Below are 17,554 nucleotides of genomic sequence, written 5' to 3'. Positions count from 1 at the left end.
ACAGCCATGCAGCTTTCACGTGACCTAGCAAGTGACACGGAGAAGGCAATGGCACCCCACTCCAGTGTTCTTGCCTGGAGAATCCCAGGGATGGGGGAGCCCGGTGGGCTGCTGTCCATGGGGTCGCACAGAGTCGGACACGACTAAAGCGACTTAGCAGCAGCACAGCAGCAGCAAGTGACAGGGCTTGCAAAAAAGCCACTTCCTCCCACAGGGGCCTGTGTTGTCCCTCAGAAGCCACAGAGACTTCTCTGCCCTGCACCACATTCAACACCAATGATGAGAGGATGCCCCTTGGTCTCAGAGGCCAGAGACGTGCTCCAAGAACAGCAGCCGGCCCTGCCAAGGGGCTCTTTCAGGGTGAGGAGAGCAGTGTAGACACAGAGCTTAGCCACACACTTCCCCCAAGGGTAAATGCCAAGACCACCCATGCTGGTGGGGCCTCAGGCCACGGTCACTGCCCTTCACAGACATGGGACTGCTGCTGCTGTTGCTAAGTCGCTTCAGTTGTGTCCGACTTTGTGTGACCCCATAGATGGCAGCCCACCAGGCTTCCCTGTCCCTGGGACTAGCAGGACCCCATCTCTGGAATGCTTTTCTCCTTCTTCTCTTTCCACCCACGAGTTGTCCATGTAAAGGACTAATTCTTCCATCAACTCCAAGAGTAAGAAAGTGTGTTCTGTAACAACCCATCTGATGAGACCGAGGGGCCTGCTAGAGGTAGGAGATGCAGCCCAACTCTCAGGGGGTCTGTAGTCTACCTGACTTGGAGGAACTTCCTTTAGCCTATTTTAACAGAACTGGCTGACAATTCCAGATAAACAATAAGAATCACTAAGCCAAAGAAGGTCCTCCATTCTTCTTACCCATGCCTCCTGCTTCCTCTGCAAAAAAAGTTAAAAGCAAGTTCACTGAAGCTAGGCCTTGAGTTACAAGTGTAAGCTGTAAATCCATCAACAGACAACACTGGCAAGGGAGAGCAATGGGCTCGTGGTAAATGAGATGGGCACACTGCTTCCCACGTCCTTTTACTGGAATGATCTCTTTAGAATTGAAGGACTCACTGCACACTCTCTCATCTGATTCTCCCCCCAAACCTACACAAAACCAGAGAAGAGATTCTCCTCTTGGGGGGCCACTTGGGACTGTGCCCAAGGTCACACAGCCTGTCACATTGTCCAAGTCAGCTAGCAACTCAACCATCTTCTTATCTACTCAGGGATGATTCTTTTCAAGAGATAGCATGATATTATTTAAAAGACTGGCAAAACATACTCCATTTTAAGAAGAAAAAGCGTGCAACTAGAGATTATCATACTAAGTAAAGTAAGTCAGAAAGACAAAGACAAATACCATATGATATCACTTATACATGGAATCTAAGATATGATACAAATGAACCTATCTATGAAACAGAAATAGAATCACAGAAATAGAGAACAGACTAATGGTTGCCAAGCAGAAGGGGGTCGGGTGATGAATGAGTTGGGAGGCAGAAGTTAACAGATGCAAACCATTATATTTAGACTGGATAAACAATAAGGTCCTATTATAATAGCAGATATATTAAATATCCTGTGATAAACCATAATGGAAAAAGAATATAAAAAAGAATGTGTATATACATAAGTATATGTGTGTGTGTATATATATATATATAATTGAATCACTTTGCTGTACAGCAGTAATTAACATTGTAAATTAATATATTTCAATTAATAAATAAAAAGAAAAAGTGAACAATATATATATTGGATGCTGGACAATTCCTTTTAATGCATGAAAAATTACACATGCAAATATGTTGCCTCATATTTTGATAATATACATATTCCCAAAGCTTCAAATCATCATTACAAGAAGTGTGGGGAAATGGATTGGAACCATGGTCTTTGGACCCCCAAGATAAAAGGATACTGACTCAGTCTTGGGGGTTAGGGTGGCCTTCTTGGAAGGAGGCACATCACATCCCAGGATGTGGTCCATCGTGGGGTCTCTTCCACAGTCCTGCCAGGCCAGCCCTGAGCATACTCTAATATCTGAGGAGCCCCACATCATAGGCAACTTCTAATATGGAACCAGAGAGATGATCTGAGTAAACCATGGGTGTGTCAGCCTCAGGGGCAGCAGAATTGGGGGGCCTTCACAGCAGTAGCAAGGCTCAAGTTGGCAGGGGCAACACCAGGACATCTGCTCCTACACTCATCTCAGCAACTGAGAGACTGAATCTCAAGGAGGGTGAGTGGTCCATTCACACCCATCCCTAGCATCGTGAGAAACTGCTGATTTAATAAAACAATTGAATGAAACACTGAGCAGAAAAGAAAAAGAATTTCAGAGGTATGCCTTTGTATTTTGTAAAACTTATACTGCATTTTATGCATGCATATTCACTCAGACATCAAATATCCATCACATTTATAAGGAAAACTATGGAAGGATAAACTAAGCTCAAACAAATATTTCCTTGCAAGGAGAAAGGTGAGATCCTTCAAACCCAGAAAATGAGTTTATTTTATCCCTAACTGCAAGAGACATGTATTTAGAACTTGCATTGGCATGAATGTACATTTGACTTCTAAGAATGTCAGATGGTGGACAGAAGAAATCTAATAGCAAGCACTAGGGGTTTGTGGAATCCTGCAGCTTCACTAGATAAGGCCTTGGAGACATGGAGGTTAACTTTCTCCTTTTCTCACGAGTGGCCTAGAGCATGACACGGAGAAGGCAATGGCACCCCACTCCAGTACTCTTGCCTGGAAAATCCCATGGACGGAGGAGCCTCATAGGCTGCAGTCCATGGGGTTGCTAAGAGTCGGGCACGACTGAGCGACTTCACTTTCACTTTTCACTTTCATGCATTGGAGAAGGAAATGGCAACCCACTCCAGTATTCTTGCCTGGAGAATCCCAGGGACAGGGGAGCCTGGTGGGCTGCTGTCTATGGGATCACACAGAGTCGGACACGACTGAAGCGACTTAGCAGCAGCAGCAACAGCAGCAGCAGAGCATGACAGGGCCATGCCTCATTCAGGGTGGTGGGTTGTGGCTAATGCAGAAGGAAAAGTAAGGTCTACTCTCTCCTAATCCCTGCCTTGACCACAGCCCACACACCCCCAGCTCCAAAAGAAATACCATGTGTAAACCAGCCAGCTAAACACACCTCCAAAACATGGGTAGGTAAAAATGGCAGCATCAACCTCTCATTTTCAGAATTTTAATGACTTGTTTTCAACCCATGTACTCATTCTGTTACTATGAATGGCAAGGAGCTTCATCCCCAAAACGAGAGGGCAGCTTCTCCCTGACTGGCTCTGTCACATCTGTGTTAAAGTCATCTTCTTCTTGGTCAGACACACAGACTGCTCGGGGGATGCAGCAGTCTATCAAGGGCAAATGAAACTCTGCTTCCAAGTTTCCAAGGGTAAAATATTTTCAAATTAGATATACCATAAAAAGGAACCAGCATGTTTTGCTTCCTTTTAAAAGCCTGTGGATCTCAGGATTCCCTCTTGCGTAGGATATCCTGTGGTCATCCTCAGGGATGGACAGCTTCCAAAAGGATCAGGTGCCACCTGTCTTTAATTGAGTGGCACTTCCCCTATAGCCATTTAAAATGCTCCAAGAGAAGCACAAAGCTGGAAAACTTTTTCCTTTTACCTCTCTAAAATCAACAGTTCAATTCTACAAAGCATTTTGACAGAATAAGAAGTATAAAGAATTATCCAGTCATAGCATTTGGATAGGTGTCCAGTAAAAGATCTATTCCCTTCAAGGTATTATCTCTCCCTTCAGCATGTGGGCTCTACAAGGAACTTGAGGAAGTCACCATATAACTAGAAACACTGATGATCATCCAAGCTTTGAGACACAACCCTCCCAGCTTGGCAAGATGACCCTCCCGGCAGGAGCTCAGCTCTCCAGACTCACCAGGAACTTTCTGATGAATAACATGGCACACACTTAAAATCAGATTAAGCACACTAAAGTGAAAAGCACAGTTGCTTCTTTTCTCCCATTTTCATTTTCTTCAGGTAAAAACACATACAGGGATTAAACATTTGCTTTTCTTCATCTGAGAAACCCTGAGCCAATAATGTTGGCAAGGCCAGCAAATAAACCCCCTGAGAGGTGCTACTGACACAGAGTCCTGGGGTTTAAGTCAATAGTTGTCAAACCCAAGAGAAAATATTGTTGGGGGATGGGAGACACATCCACTGGCTGTCCTGGTTGGCACCATCATGCCCTCTCCAGGACCAAGATATAGGCAGGGATTTCTGTGAGGCCAAGTCGCTCCTCTCCAAGCCAACACTCTCCCTTCTGCTGTCTGAGGAGGCACTGAATCTTCTGACTGGGACCAACCATCACTCTCCAAAGACATGGAGCCATTAAAGCTGCCCCATGGAGGGAGACCCATTCTAGAAGCCGCAACCTCTGGCTATTTAAAGCATATCCTTCCTTCAGTGTCCATCCCTTGGGCGATAGGCACACAGAGATGTGGGGCTCACAGGTATGCACCCCTAGTTTGGGGATCCTCCATACTTTTCAAGGTGGCTCAGGTAAAGGCCTGCCAAGATGCATTTAGCACGCCCCCTGCTGGCCCCTCGGGAGCTGACTCAGCCTTTATCTTTTGGGCCTAAGACAAGAATTAAATGACCTTAACATCCAAAGGAAACAAGAAGAAAAGCCAAGGCAATCTTGGCTTTTTAGAATCGGATGTGATACTCTAAGTATGAAAGGGGCATGAAAAGGCTTTAAAGTGAGGGATTTTGAAATGTTTTAGGAAACCAGTGGCTAATATCTCAACATTTAGTGAAAACACTTGCTTTGTATTATCAAAAGTACTACAGTGAGTTAAATTAAAAAAAAAAAAAATTACAATGAATACTTTCACAGGTCTACAGGTGGGGGAAAAAAAAAGGATATGTGGCCAGAGTGGTTTCACAAACTCAATTTCTAAAGAGTTCATAGCTCAGAGACTTAAAAGCCAATTTTCACACACTTGAGGCTACTTCAATTATAGAAAAAAATCTCAGCAATGACTTAGAAGGTCGATTTCTAAAATAACCGTATGCAGTGGGGGCAAAGTTGCTGAAAAGATGTATATTTAAAGTCAGTTCTGCTATAAGGCTTCCTGTCTCAGGCAGCCTTGCCACTGTGAATAAATCTGGCACCTTTAGGCTGTGACAGGCCATGCGCACGTGGCTGCTTCAGACGGACATGCCACTCTCCTTCTCCACAGGGGAGAACAGACAATTCAGCTTTCCCGCAGAAAAGGGGAAAGCTAGCCTTTCCCAGGGCTAGGGGCCTCACACAGGACCCAGGCTGAGACCCACATGAGGCAAGACTCTGTAATGCAATGGTTTCCATCCACTGCCACCCTGAATGCCAAGCCTAAGGTGATGCTCTACTTCCGGTTTTCTTCCCACCAATCCAAGGTTTTTGAAAGCTTACCCTCCTGACCGGACTCAAACTTTTGCATGGCCTGTGGTATTAAATTCTTTACAGACCCAATATGATCACACTAATAATTTAAGGTATGCTTCTTTGCACCAATTAGGAAGTCATTAATTATTAAATACACAAATGTCAATATTTTTGTCCCTCACTGAATATCCTTTCAATATGCTAGGCTTCAGTAGAAGTGCAGACTGTCTTGGGAACTTGCTTACTTCTGTTCCCATCACAGTCCATACTAATGGAACACTTACACACACAATAATGCTGGCACTCTGCTCCCATTTATGGGGAGAAATTTCCCCAGAACTTTGTGTGCCATGCAGGTTAAGTCCCAGCCTCTGCACTCTCTCAACTCTCTTCAGGTGTTAAACTAGCCCTGGAGGCTGGTGGGCCACACAGCTGCTACAGGAAAGGCAGGGAGGGCCCCAGAGAAGCTGTCACCCCTTTCTCCAGAGCAGACTGCTCCCAGGCCCATCATGGTGGGGAGTCCTGGAGGAGGTGGTGATGGAGAGCTAGAAGACCAGCAGATTTTCCTGAAGCAATCAGGGCCTGTGAAGATATAGGCCACACTGTCTACCTTTTCTGAACACATCATCTGCCACCTCAAATACAATGTCTTTTAATTTTTCTCATCTTATAGCTCACTTTCAGTTATAAAGATAAAGCCGGGTAATAGCCACTGAAGTGTCATGCGTGACTTTCCCCTGGATGCTTGTGATATGGATGGAGTGATTCCCGGATCTGTGAGGATCTAACAAGTTTCCCTTCAGCCTCTCTTGAATCTACTCATTCTCAAGCCAAGAAATAAAAACAAAAACCGTTTTCACCTGTGTAAGGTTGGTGAGTTCACAGAGCAAAGACAAATCTATTTTGTAGCAAAGATTCTCAAAGGGCTGCAATAGCTTCACTGGAGGAGGGTGCACTTGGGCGGTTGTGTCCAATGAAGGAAAGTTTTTGTTAATGATGACATCACTGACATCTCCCGAATTTAAAGGAGCACTTAAAGCACAGCAAATGCGATTTTACCCCCTCCAGTGAAAAGATGCCAGGGAAGGCCTCCAGGTTCACAGCCAAATTGCATTAGCCGCTCGCCCACTGTCCAGCCAGACCCAGAGGAACGAGCGAGCGGCGCACCGGGCCGCGGTGGCCCACGCAGCCACGGCCCGGGCACCCGGCCGGCGGCCTCACGCGATGCTGCCGGGCCGTGCCTGGGAGTCCTCCGGCGCCCCGGGACCCCAGTGCGCCCAACGGACCGAGGAGCCGGTGTCCCCGAGCCCGTCATCACGTTCCAGTGCAGACGGCTCCGGGGCCCGAAGGAGACACCGTCCGCGACCCAGCGGGAGCGCCGCACCCTGCCCGGAGACGCGCGCCGCGTCGGGATAGGGCCGGTGGCCGAGGCGCCCGCGGGGTCCAGAGCCGAGCCCGCAATGCAGACGCGCCGGCGAGCCCCGCGCTGTGCCCGCGACCCCCGCGCCCCAGACCCGGGGCCGCCCGGCCTCTGCGCCCACCTGCTCCGTCACGAAGCTGCGGAGGCACCCAACGCAGCACTGGGACGGATAGCGCACCTGCCGGGCCCGCGGCCCCGGCCCCACCGCCGCCGGCAGCACCGCGGCCAGCGCCGTCTCACCTGCCGCGCCGCTCCGCTCAGTCAGCCCGCAGCGCCGCAGTAGCTGCTACCCGACTTCCATTTTCTCTGGCTTTAAGGAAAACCGGATCAGCTGTTTCTCGCGCTCCGGCTCCGCGGCCCCCTACCCAGCTGCCGCTCGCTGTCCGGGGGCCTCTCCTCCCCCGCCTCCTCCCGCGCTCTGCTCCGCCCCTCGCGCCCCTCCGCTCCGCCCGCGGCCGCGCGCTGTGCCCGCCTCTCCGCTCCGCCCGCGGCCGCGCGCGCTCCCTGACGTCACCGGCCTCTGCCTCGCCTCTCCTTCGCCCCGCGTGGACGTGCGCGCGCCCCACCTCCGCCCCGCCCCCGCCCCGCCGGCCGGCTCCGAGAGCGCGTGCTCGCAGCCGCCACCCGCGGCTAGACCCGGTCTCTGGGGAGAACACCGGACACCCCTCGCGGGCGTTCAGACGCCCGCCTTCCCAGGCGCCTGCGCTCGCTCTTCCAGGTGCCCCTTGGTACCTGCCTCAGAAACTGCAAAAGACACTGCTGAAATAACCTGCCTTTGCCCGTCTGCCTGCCTCACACTGTTTGCGCCCACCTTTATCTTTTCTTGCTTTCTGCTCACACTTTCTTTTTCAGGATCTCAAACTTTCTCCCATCCATCCTGTCTCGGCTCTTCTGCCAAGCCCTGCTTTGGGGCCAGTGCATCACATCTCATCTGAAGTTGCTCCCTTAGCCTTTTAAACCGATATTCTGACTTTTCTCCCTTTCTTACCTTCCTCTTAAAAGTATTTTCACACCACGACTTGGAACTGTTCCTTTCTCTGATGCCAAGGCGGGCCCACAGCTTACTGCCCACTTTCGTATCACCCTCTCAATGTAGCTATGCCCGGTTCTTCCAAATAATACCATATGTTAAAGGTTACTAGTACTAGAGACATTACTTTGCCTACAAAAGTCCTGGTTTTTCCAGTATTCGCGTTCAAGATGTGAGAGTTGGACCATAAAGAAGGCCAAAGAATTGGTGCTTTGGAACCGTGGTGTTGGAGAAAACTCTTGAGAGTCCTTTGGACTGCAAGGAGATCAAACCAGTCAATCCCAAAGGAATCCTGAATATGCCTTGGAAGGACTGAGGCTGAAACTGAAGCTTCAATACTTCGGCCACCTGATGCTAAGAGCTGACTCACTGGAAAAGACCCTGATGCTGGGAAAGATTGAAGGCAGGAGGAGAAGGGGCTGACAGAGGATGAGATGTTTGGATAGCATCACCGACTCAATGGAGGTGAGTTTGAGCAAACTCCAGGAGATAGTGAAGGACAGGGAAACCTGGCATGCAGCAGTCCATGGGGTCGCAGAATCAGACTCAACTGATCGACTGAGGGACAAGAAGTACTGTTCTCATGCATTTCTTAACAATCCTTTCGCTCTTGGTTTAGGATTTCTTGCTTGCTTTTTAAACGTTATGTATATGCTTAGTCTCAGCAGACTCCATGGACTGTAGCCCATCAGGTTCCTCTGCCCATAGAATTTTAGAGGCAAGAGTACTGGAGTGGGTTGCCATTTCCTACACCAGGGAGGTGTACCTATACCGGGGAGTTATATATACACCATATATGTATATATGTGAATTACTAAATATATATCATTTTAGTAGTTTATTTGACTTATTAAATACAGTAGAATGGATCTTTTGGATATACAGCCCTGTAAGTTTGGATTACTGTAACCACCATCACAATTAAGATACATAACCCCAAGAACTCCCACTTGTTGCTGTTTTATAGCCACACCCTTTCCAAACCCTAATATGTTCAGACATATGGCAACCACTGATATGTTCTGCATTGTCTCCATTGCTGTAGCGTGTCTTTTCAAGAATGTTATACACACAGAATTATGCAACGTGCAGCATTTTATAACTGACTTTATTCATTCATCATCATGGCTTTGAGATTCACCCACGTTTATCAATAGTTCTTTTTATTATTGGGTATTGTTGTTCAATTGCTAAGTTGTGTCTGACTCTTTGTGACCCCACAGACTGTAGCACAGCACGCCAGACTCCTCTGTCCTCCACTATCTCCTTGAGATTGCTCAAATTCATGTCCATTGAGTCAGTGATGCTATCTAACCATCTCATCCTCTGTTGCCTCCTTTTTCTTTTGCTTTCAACCTTTCTCAGCATCAGGGTCTTTTCCAATGAGTCAACTCTTCACATCACGTGGCCAAAGTATTGGAGCGTCAGCTTCAGCATCAGTCCTTCCAAAGAATATTCAGGGTTGATTTCCTTTAGGATTGACTGGTAGATCTCCTTGCTGTCCAAGGGACTCTAGAGCATTTTCCAGCACCACAATTCTAAAGCATCAATTCTTTGGCGCTCAGCCTTCTTTATGGACCAAGTCTCACTTCCATACATGACTACTGAAAAAAAAAAACATAGCTTTGACTATACAGACTTTTGTCAGCAAAGTGATGTCTCTGCTTTTTAAAATGCTGTGTAGGTTTGTCATAGCTTTTCTTCTAAGGAGCAAGTGTCTTAATTTTATGGCTACAGTCACCTTCTGCATTTGTATGTTTTTTTGGTTTATTCATCCACTGAAGGTTTTCAGTTTGGAGTGACTGTAAATAGGTGTTCTATTGATACAAAGAGTTGCATGCAGAGTTTTTCATGGACAAGTTCTCAAATTAGTTGGGTAAATACCTTGGAGTACTAATGCTAGGTCTTTTGGTAAACTTGCTTATCATTATAGAAAAACTAAAAACAGTTTTCCAGAGTATTTATACCATTTCTATAACCACCAGCAATATATGAGAGTCCCACTTACCTGCATCCTTGCCAACACTTGATATTTACTGTATATTAGGCATTCTCATAGGTGTGAAGAAATTTAATTGTTGCTTTAATATTAAGTTCCCTAATGAAAAATAATGTGTGGCATTGTTTCACTTGCTTATTTGCTACTGGTTTATCTTCTTTGGTGACACGTTTGTTCATATCTTTTGCCAATTTTTAAATTATTTTTCTTATTGTTGAGTTTTAAGAGTTCTTTGCATATACTGGATAGAAGTAATTTGGTGGTGCAAGTGGTAAAGAACCGGCCTGCCAATGCAGGAGACTAAGAGACGAAGGTTCGATCCCTGGATGGGAAAGATCTCCTGGAGAAGGGCATGGCAATCCATTCCAGTATACTTGCCTGGAGAATCCTATGGACAGAGGATCCTGGCAGGCTAAGGTCCACGTGATGTGCTTAGTAACTCAGTTGTTTCTGACTTCTTTGAGACTCCATGGACTGTAGCCTGCCAGACTCCTCTGTCCATAGGGATTCTCCAGGCAAAAATACTGGAGTGGGTTGCCATGCCCTCCTCCAGGGAATCTTCCCAATCCAGAGATCGAACCCAGGTCTCCCACAATGCAGGTGAATTCTTTGCCATCTGAGCCACCAGAGAAGCCCATAGGGTCACAAAATGTCAAACACAACTAAAGTGACTTAGCATGCATGCTAATATAGAGCTTGTTGAGTTTTTTCTTTCCTGTTTTCCATTTAATGCCGTAAGTTTTTCTCTAGACACAGGTTTTCTGTATACAACAAATTGTGATAAATTGTATTTCCAGTTTTGTTTAATTCAATACATTTTAATTAAACTTGAGAATTCCTCTCTGAGGCAAATGTTTTTAGAAATGTATTGTTTAGTTTCCAAATAATTATAGAGATTTTCAGCTACTTTTCTGTTTCTGATTTCTAGGTTAATTCAATTGTGGTCTAAGAGCATACTATGTATGATTTCTACTTTTCTGTAATTTGATAAGGTGTGTTTTATGGCCCACAATGAGAATGTATATTATGCTGTCCTTGGATAGAGTATTTGTAAATGTCACTTAGATAAAGGTGATTGATTGATGTTGTTCAGGCCAACAATGTCCCTATTGATTTTCTACCTATTTGAGCTATCAATTTTTGAAAGAGAACTTTTGAAATCTCTAATTGTAGTAGTGTGTTAGTCCATTTCATTTAGCAGGTTTATCAGTTTTTGCTTCACATATTTTGATGCTTTGTTGTTAGATACAAGCACATGTAGGATTATTGTGTCTTCTTGGAGAATGGGTCTCTTTGTGATTGTACAGTTCCCCTCACCTTTACCTAATACTGTCACTTCAAGTCTGTTTTGTCTGAAATTAATTTAGCTACTCTATTTTTTGATTAGGGCTGGCATGGTATCTTTCTTCACACCTTAACCTTTAACCAAACAGATTATGGTTTAATGTGGGCTTCTTATAGACAAAATAGAGTGGTATCTTGTTTTATTATCCATTTTGGCAACATCTGTCTTTTAATTCTGGAGAAGGCAATGGCAACCCACTCCAGTACTCTTGCCTGGAAAATCTGGTAGGAGGAGCCTGGTAGGCTGCAGTCCATGGGGTCACTAAGAGTAGAAAACCACTGACTGACTTCACCTTCACTTTTCACTTTCATGCATTGGAGAAGGAAATGGCAACCCACTCCAGTGTTCTTGCCTGGAGAATCCCAGGGACGGGGGAGCCTGGTGGGCTGCCGTCTATGGGGTCGCACAGAGTCGGACACGACTGAAGCGACTTAGCAGCAGCAGTCTTTTAATTCATGTGCTAAACTATTCATATTTAACATAGTTATTGACAAATTTGGGTTAATATAAACCATGTTTGTAACAATTTTTTACTTGTTGCCTGTGGCTTATTTTTCTACCCTCTTTGGTTTTCATTGAGCATTTTATATGACTCGACTTTATCTGTTCTCTTAGAGTATCAATTATACCTCTTTGAAGAATTTTTAGTTATTTTTCTCGTTGTTTTTAACTAATTTATGTACACTGTCCAATAATACTATTCAGTGTCACATGTAGTATAGACATCTTATAACCATGTGTTCCCAATCCCCCCCTCCTCATTCCTTGTGATGTTGTCATTCACTCGCTTAACCATGTGTGTAATTTCCTCTACTTCTAATATTCCTGTAAACAAACAACTATCTTTTAGATCAATCAAGAATAAAACAAATTAAAAATTTTATTCTACTTTCATTAATTCTTTCTCCAATACTCTTGCCATCTTTTTGTAGATCCAAGTTTCTGACTTGTTTCATCTTCCTTCTGTCTGAAAAAAAATCTTTTAACATTTCCTGAAGGATAGATCTGCTGGTGAATAGTCTCAGCTTCTCTTTGCCTGAGAAAGTCTTAAATGTCTTCTTCCCTTTTTAATTGAAGTATAGTTGACTTACAGTATTATATTGGGTTCAGGTTATTTATTTATTTTGACTGTGCTAGGTTCACTACTGCACAGACTTGTCTCTGCTTGTGGAGCAGTCTACTCTCTAGCAGTAATATATTGGGTTCAGGTTATTTATTTATTTTGACTGTGCTAGGTCTTCACTACTGCGCAGACTTGTCTCTGCTTGTGGAGCAGTCTACTCTCTAGCTGTGTGCAGGCTTCTCATTGTGGTGGCTTCTCTTGTTGAGGAGTACAGGCTCCAGGGCACAGAAGCTTCAGTAGGTGCAGCATGTGACCTTAGTATTTGCAACCTTGGGTTTCTAGAGCAGAGGCTCAATAGATGAGACTACAGGCTTAGTTGTTCTACGGCATGTGGGATCTTTCCAGATCAGGGATTGAACCTTTGTCTCCTGCATTGACTGGTGGATTCTTTACAACTGAGCCACGAGGGAAGCCCTAGGTTCAGGTTTAAAACATAGTGATTCAGTACTTTAATAGATTATATAACATACAAAGTTATTACAAAATATTGACTATATTCCCTGTGCTGTATGTTACATCCTTATAACTTACTTATTTTATAACTGGTAGTTATAATAACTTCTTAATCCCCTTCATTTATTTTGTTCCTCCCCATTCATCTCTGTTTTGGTAACCACTAGTTCATTCTCAGCATCTGTGAGTCTGTTTTTGTTTTGTTGTATTTGATCACTTATTTTATTTCATTTTTTAGAGTCCACATATAAGGGAAAACATACAGTATTTGTCTTTCTCTGTCTGATTTATTTCACTAAGTATAATACGTTATATGTTCATCTATATTGTTGTAAATGTTAAGATCTCATTCTTTGTGTTATATATAATGGAATATTACTTGACCATAAAAGGAATGTATATATATCTCACATCTTCTTTATCTATTCATCTATCAGTGGACACTTAGTTTGCTTCCATATCTTGGTTATTGTAAATAATGCTGCTATAAACATTGGGGTGCATATATCTTTTTGAATGAGTGTTTTATTTTTCTTCAGACAGACACCCAAGAGTGGAATTGCTGGATAGTATGGGCAGTTTAGTTCAGTCACTCAGTCGTGTCCAACTCTTTGCATCCCCATGGACTGCAGCACTCCAGGCTTACCTGTCCATCACCAACTCCAGGAGCTTGCTCAAATTCATGTCCATTGAGTCAGTGATGCCATCTGACCATTTCATCCTCTGTCGTCCACTTCTCCTGCTTTCAATCTTTCCCAGCATCAGGGTCTTTTCCAATGAGTCAGTTCTTTGCATCAGGTGGCCAAAGTGTTGGAGTTTCAGCTTCAGCATCAGTCCTTCCAATGAATATTCAGGACTGATTTCCTTGTGGATTGACTGGTTTGATCTCCTTGCAGTCCAAGGGACTCTCAAGAGTCTTCTCCAACACCACAGTTCAAAAGCATCAATTCTTTGGCACTCAGCTGTCTTTATAGTCTAACTCTCACATCCATACATGACTACTGGAAAAGCCATAGCTTTGACCAGACAGACCTTTGTCAGGAAAGTAATGTCGCTGCTTTTCAAGATGCTGTCTAGGTTGGTCATAGCTTTTCTTCCAAGGACCAAGCATCTTTTAATTTCATGGCTGCAGTCAGCATCTGCAGTGATTTTGGAGCCCAAGAAAATAAAGTCTCTCACTGTTTCCATTGTTTCCCCATCTATTTGCCATGAAGTGATGGGACCGGATGCCATGATCTTAGTTTTTTGAATGTTCAGTTTCAAGCCAACTTTTTCATTCTCCTCTTTCACTTTTATCAAGAGGCTCTTTAGTTCTTCTTTGCTTTCTGCCATAAGGGTGGTGTCATCTGTGTATCTGAGGTTATTGATATTTCTCCTGGCAATCTTGATTCCAGCTTGTGCTTCATCCAGCCTAGTGTTTTGCGTGATGGATAGTATGGTATGTTATGGTAGTTATAGTCTTAATTTTTAATGAACCTCCATACTGTTCTCCACAGTGGCTACACCAATTTATATTCCCACCAACAGTGTACTGGGATTCCCTCTCTTCATATCCTTGTCAACATATGTTATTTCTTGTCTTTATGATGATAGCCATTCTGACAGGTGTAGTGTGTTCTTCTTCACCTTTGAAGGATATTTTTTCTGGATACAGAATTCCAGATTGGTTGTTTTGTCTTTCAATCCAAAATCATTTCACTCAACCCTCTTCTTGCTTGCATGATTTATGAGAAGACTGCTGTAATTGTTATCCCTTTTCCTCTATGAGTAATCCCTACCCCTCAACCCCATGGTCTGATTTCTTTCAAGATTTTGGTATTTTGGAATTTGACTATAATGTGTCTAGGTATAGTTTTTGTGATGTGTGGTATTGTTTTATCCTTTTTGTTGTTCTTTGAGATACTTGGGTCTGTGGTTTCCTGTCTGTCATTAATTTTGTAAAGTTCTCTGGTGTTATTCTGCTATTTATTTTGCCTTTTTTTCCCCTACTTTGGTTTTCTAATTACATACATGTTATGATTTTACAGTTATCTCACAGTTCTTGACTGTTCCGTACTTATTTTTTCATTTATTTTTTTTCTTTTTGCTTCTAGTTGCTGTTGATTTTTACTCAGACTCACTGAATTTTTCTCAGCTATGTCAGTTCTACTAATGAACCCATCAAAGATATTCATCATTTCTGTTATAGTGAATGTTTAATTTCTGACATGTTCTGTTATTTTTTCTTAGACTATCCATCTCACTGTTTATATTATCCATGTATTCTTGCAAATTATGTATTTTTTATTACAGCCTATGTCAGTCAGGGTTCCTAAAAGAAATACACGTGGCTGAATAGGGGTTCAACAAATCAGCTAATCAATTTTGGAGTCTGGTAAGTATAAAGTCAGTAGTGTAGTAGTGTAGACAGGTAGGCTGGAACACTTCATTAGGAGTTGATGCTGCACTCTTGGGGCATAATTTCTTTTTCCTAACAGAAACCTTCATTTTGCTCTTAAGGCTTTTTAATTGGTTTGAGGAGGCCCACCCACATTAGAAAACATCTTTACGAACAAAGCTAGTGGAGGTGATGGAATTCCAGTTGAGCTATTTCAAATCCTGAAACATGATGCTGTGGAAGTGCTGCACTTAATATGCCAGCAAATTTGGAAAACTCAGCAGTGGCCACAGGACTGGAAAAGGTCAGTTTTCATTCCGATCCCAAAGAAAGGCAGTGCCAAAGAATGCTCAAACTACCGCACAATTGCACTCATCTCACATGCTAGTAAAGTAATGCTCAAAATTCTCCAAGCCAGGCTTCAGCAATATGTGAACCGTGAACTTCCTGATGTTCAAGCTGGTTTTAGAAAAGGCAGAGGAACCAGAGATCAAATTGCCAACATCTGCTGGATAATGGAAAAAGCAAGAGAGTTCCAGAAAAGCATCTATTTCTGCTTTATTGACTATGCCAAAGCCTTTGATTGTGTGGATCACAATAAACTGTGGAAAATTCTGAAAGAGATGGGAATACCAGACCACCTGACCTGCCTCTTGAGAAACCTGTATGCAGGTCAGGAAGCAACAGTTAGAACTGGACATGGAACAACAGACTGGTTCCAAATAGGAAAAGGAGTACATCAAGGCTGTATATTATCACCCTGCTTATTTAACTTATATGCAGAGTACATCATGAGAAATGCTGGACTGGAAGAAGCACAAGCTGGAATCAAGATTGCTGGGAGAAATATCAATAACCTCAGATATGCAGATGACACCACCCTTTTGGCAGAAAGTGAAGAGGAACTCAAAAGCCTCTTGATGAAAGTGAAAGTGGAGAGTGAAAAAGTTGGCTTAAAGCTCAACATTCAGAAAATGAAGATCATGGCATCCAGTCCCATCACTTCATGGGAAATAGATGGGGAAACAGGGGAGACAGTGGAAACAGTGTCAGACTTTATTTTTCTGAGCGCCAAAATCACTGCAGATTGTGACTGCAGCCATGAAATTAAAAGACGCTTACTCCTTGAAAGGAAAGTTATGACCAACCTAGATAGCATATTCAAAAGCAGAGACATTACTTTGCCAACAAAGGTTCGTCTAGTCAAGGCTATGGTTTTTCCTGTGGTCATGTATGGATGTGAGAGTTGGACTGTGGAGAAGGCTGAGCGCCAAAAAATTGATGCTTTTGAACTGTGGTGTTGGAGAAGACTCTTGAGAGTCCCTTGGACTGCAAGGAGATCCAACCAGTCCATTCTGAAGGAGATCAGCCCTGGGATTTCTTTGGAAGAAATGATGCTAAAGCTGAAGCTCCAGTACTTTGGCCACCTCATGCGAAGAGTTGACTCATTGGAAAAGACTCTGATGCTGGGAGGGATTGGGGGAAAGAGGAGAAGGGGATGACAGAGGATGAGATGGCTGGATGGCATCACTGACTCGATGGACGTGAGTCTGAGTGAGCTCCGGGAGTTGATGATGGACAGGGAGGCCTGGCGTGCTGCGATTCATGGGGTTACAAAGAGTTGGACACGACTGAGCAACTGAACTGAACTGAACCCACATTATCAAGGAAAATGTCCTTGATGTAAAGTCAACTGATTATAAATATTAGTTACATCTACAAAATATACTCACAGCAACACCTATATTAGTGTTTGATTGAATATGGGTTTCCCAGGTGGCACTAGTGATAAGGAACCTGCCTGCCAGTACAGGAGACATAAGTGATGTGGGTTCAATCCCTGGGTTGGGAAGATCCCCTGGAGGAGGGCATGGCAACCCACTCCCGTATTCTTGCCTGGAGAATTCCATGGACAGAGGAGCTAGTGGGCTACTGTCTATAGGGCTGCAAAGAGTCTGACATGATTCAAGCTACTTAGCATGCACATAGCCTAGTCAACTTGACATATAAAACTAACCATACCAAGTTCTATTGCTTCATTTATCGCTCAGACTGTGTTTTTCTCCTGTTTTATCATCCCTTGTAAATTTTTGCTGAAATCCAGACATATGGTATTGGGTAATGGAACCTCAGGTAAAGAGTCCTCTAGAGTGAGGATTGACATTATTATGGCTAGGATTGGGGCATTACGTTTATTGTACATGCCCGAGGCTTCAAACTCCTCTCTTAACTTCATTTTGTCTCCTCTTTTAATTTTGAGCCCTCCTAAATACCCTTTTTAATTGAATATGGTTTCTCGGTGGCACTAGCAATAAAGAACCCACCTGCTAGTACAGGAGACATAAGAGATGTGAGTTCTTAGTAGGTTTGATTTCTCAGAG

General features: G+C 43.9%; 1 protein-coding gene and 1 long non-coding RNA gene across 3 annotated transcripts in view; one reads left to right on the top strand and one right to left on the bottom strand.

The window, feature by feature from the left end:
- Window positions 1-7,201, bottom strand: part of OTUD7A (OTU deubiquitinase 7A) — a 388,133-nt gene extending 380,932 nt beyond the window's left edge. The window contains exon 1 of the mRNA XM_070775293.1: window positions 7,087-7,201. The gene's annotated coding sequence lies outside the window, so the exon portion shown is untranslated. The remainder of the gene's footprint in view (window positions 1-7,086) is intronic.
- Window positions 7,202-7,398: 197 nt separating this feature from the next.
- Window positions 7,399-17,554, top strand: part of LOC139178203 (uncharacterized) — a 75,680-nt gene continuing 65,524 nt past the window's right edge. The window contains exon 1 of one of the 2 annotated variants that reach the window (XR_011562621.1): window positions 7,399-8,341. This is a non-coding gene — a long non-coding RNA (uncharacterized lncRNA). The remainder of the gene's footprint in view (window positions 8,342-17,554) is intronic. The other variant, XR_011562620.1, reaches the window with a different exon arrangement.

This window comes from Bos indicus, chromosome 21 (genome assembly GCF_029378745.1).
Source record: "Bos indicus isolate NIAB-ARS_2022 breed Sahiwal x Tharparkar chromosome 21, NIAB-ARS_B.indTharparkar_mat_pri_1.0, whole genome shotgun sequence".
Classification (NCBI taxonomy): domain Eukaryota; kingdom Metazoa; phylum Chordata; class Mammalia; order Artiodactyla; family Bovidae; genus Bos; species Bos indicus.
Note: the sequence above shows the minus strand (reverse complement) of the source record. Positions and strands in the feature narration are given on the sequence as shown.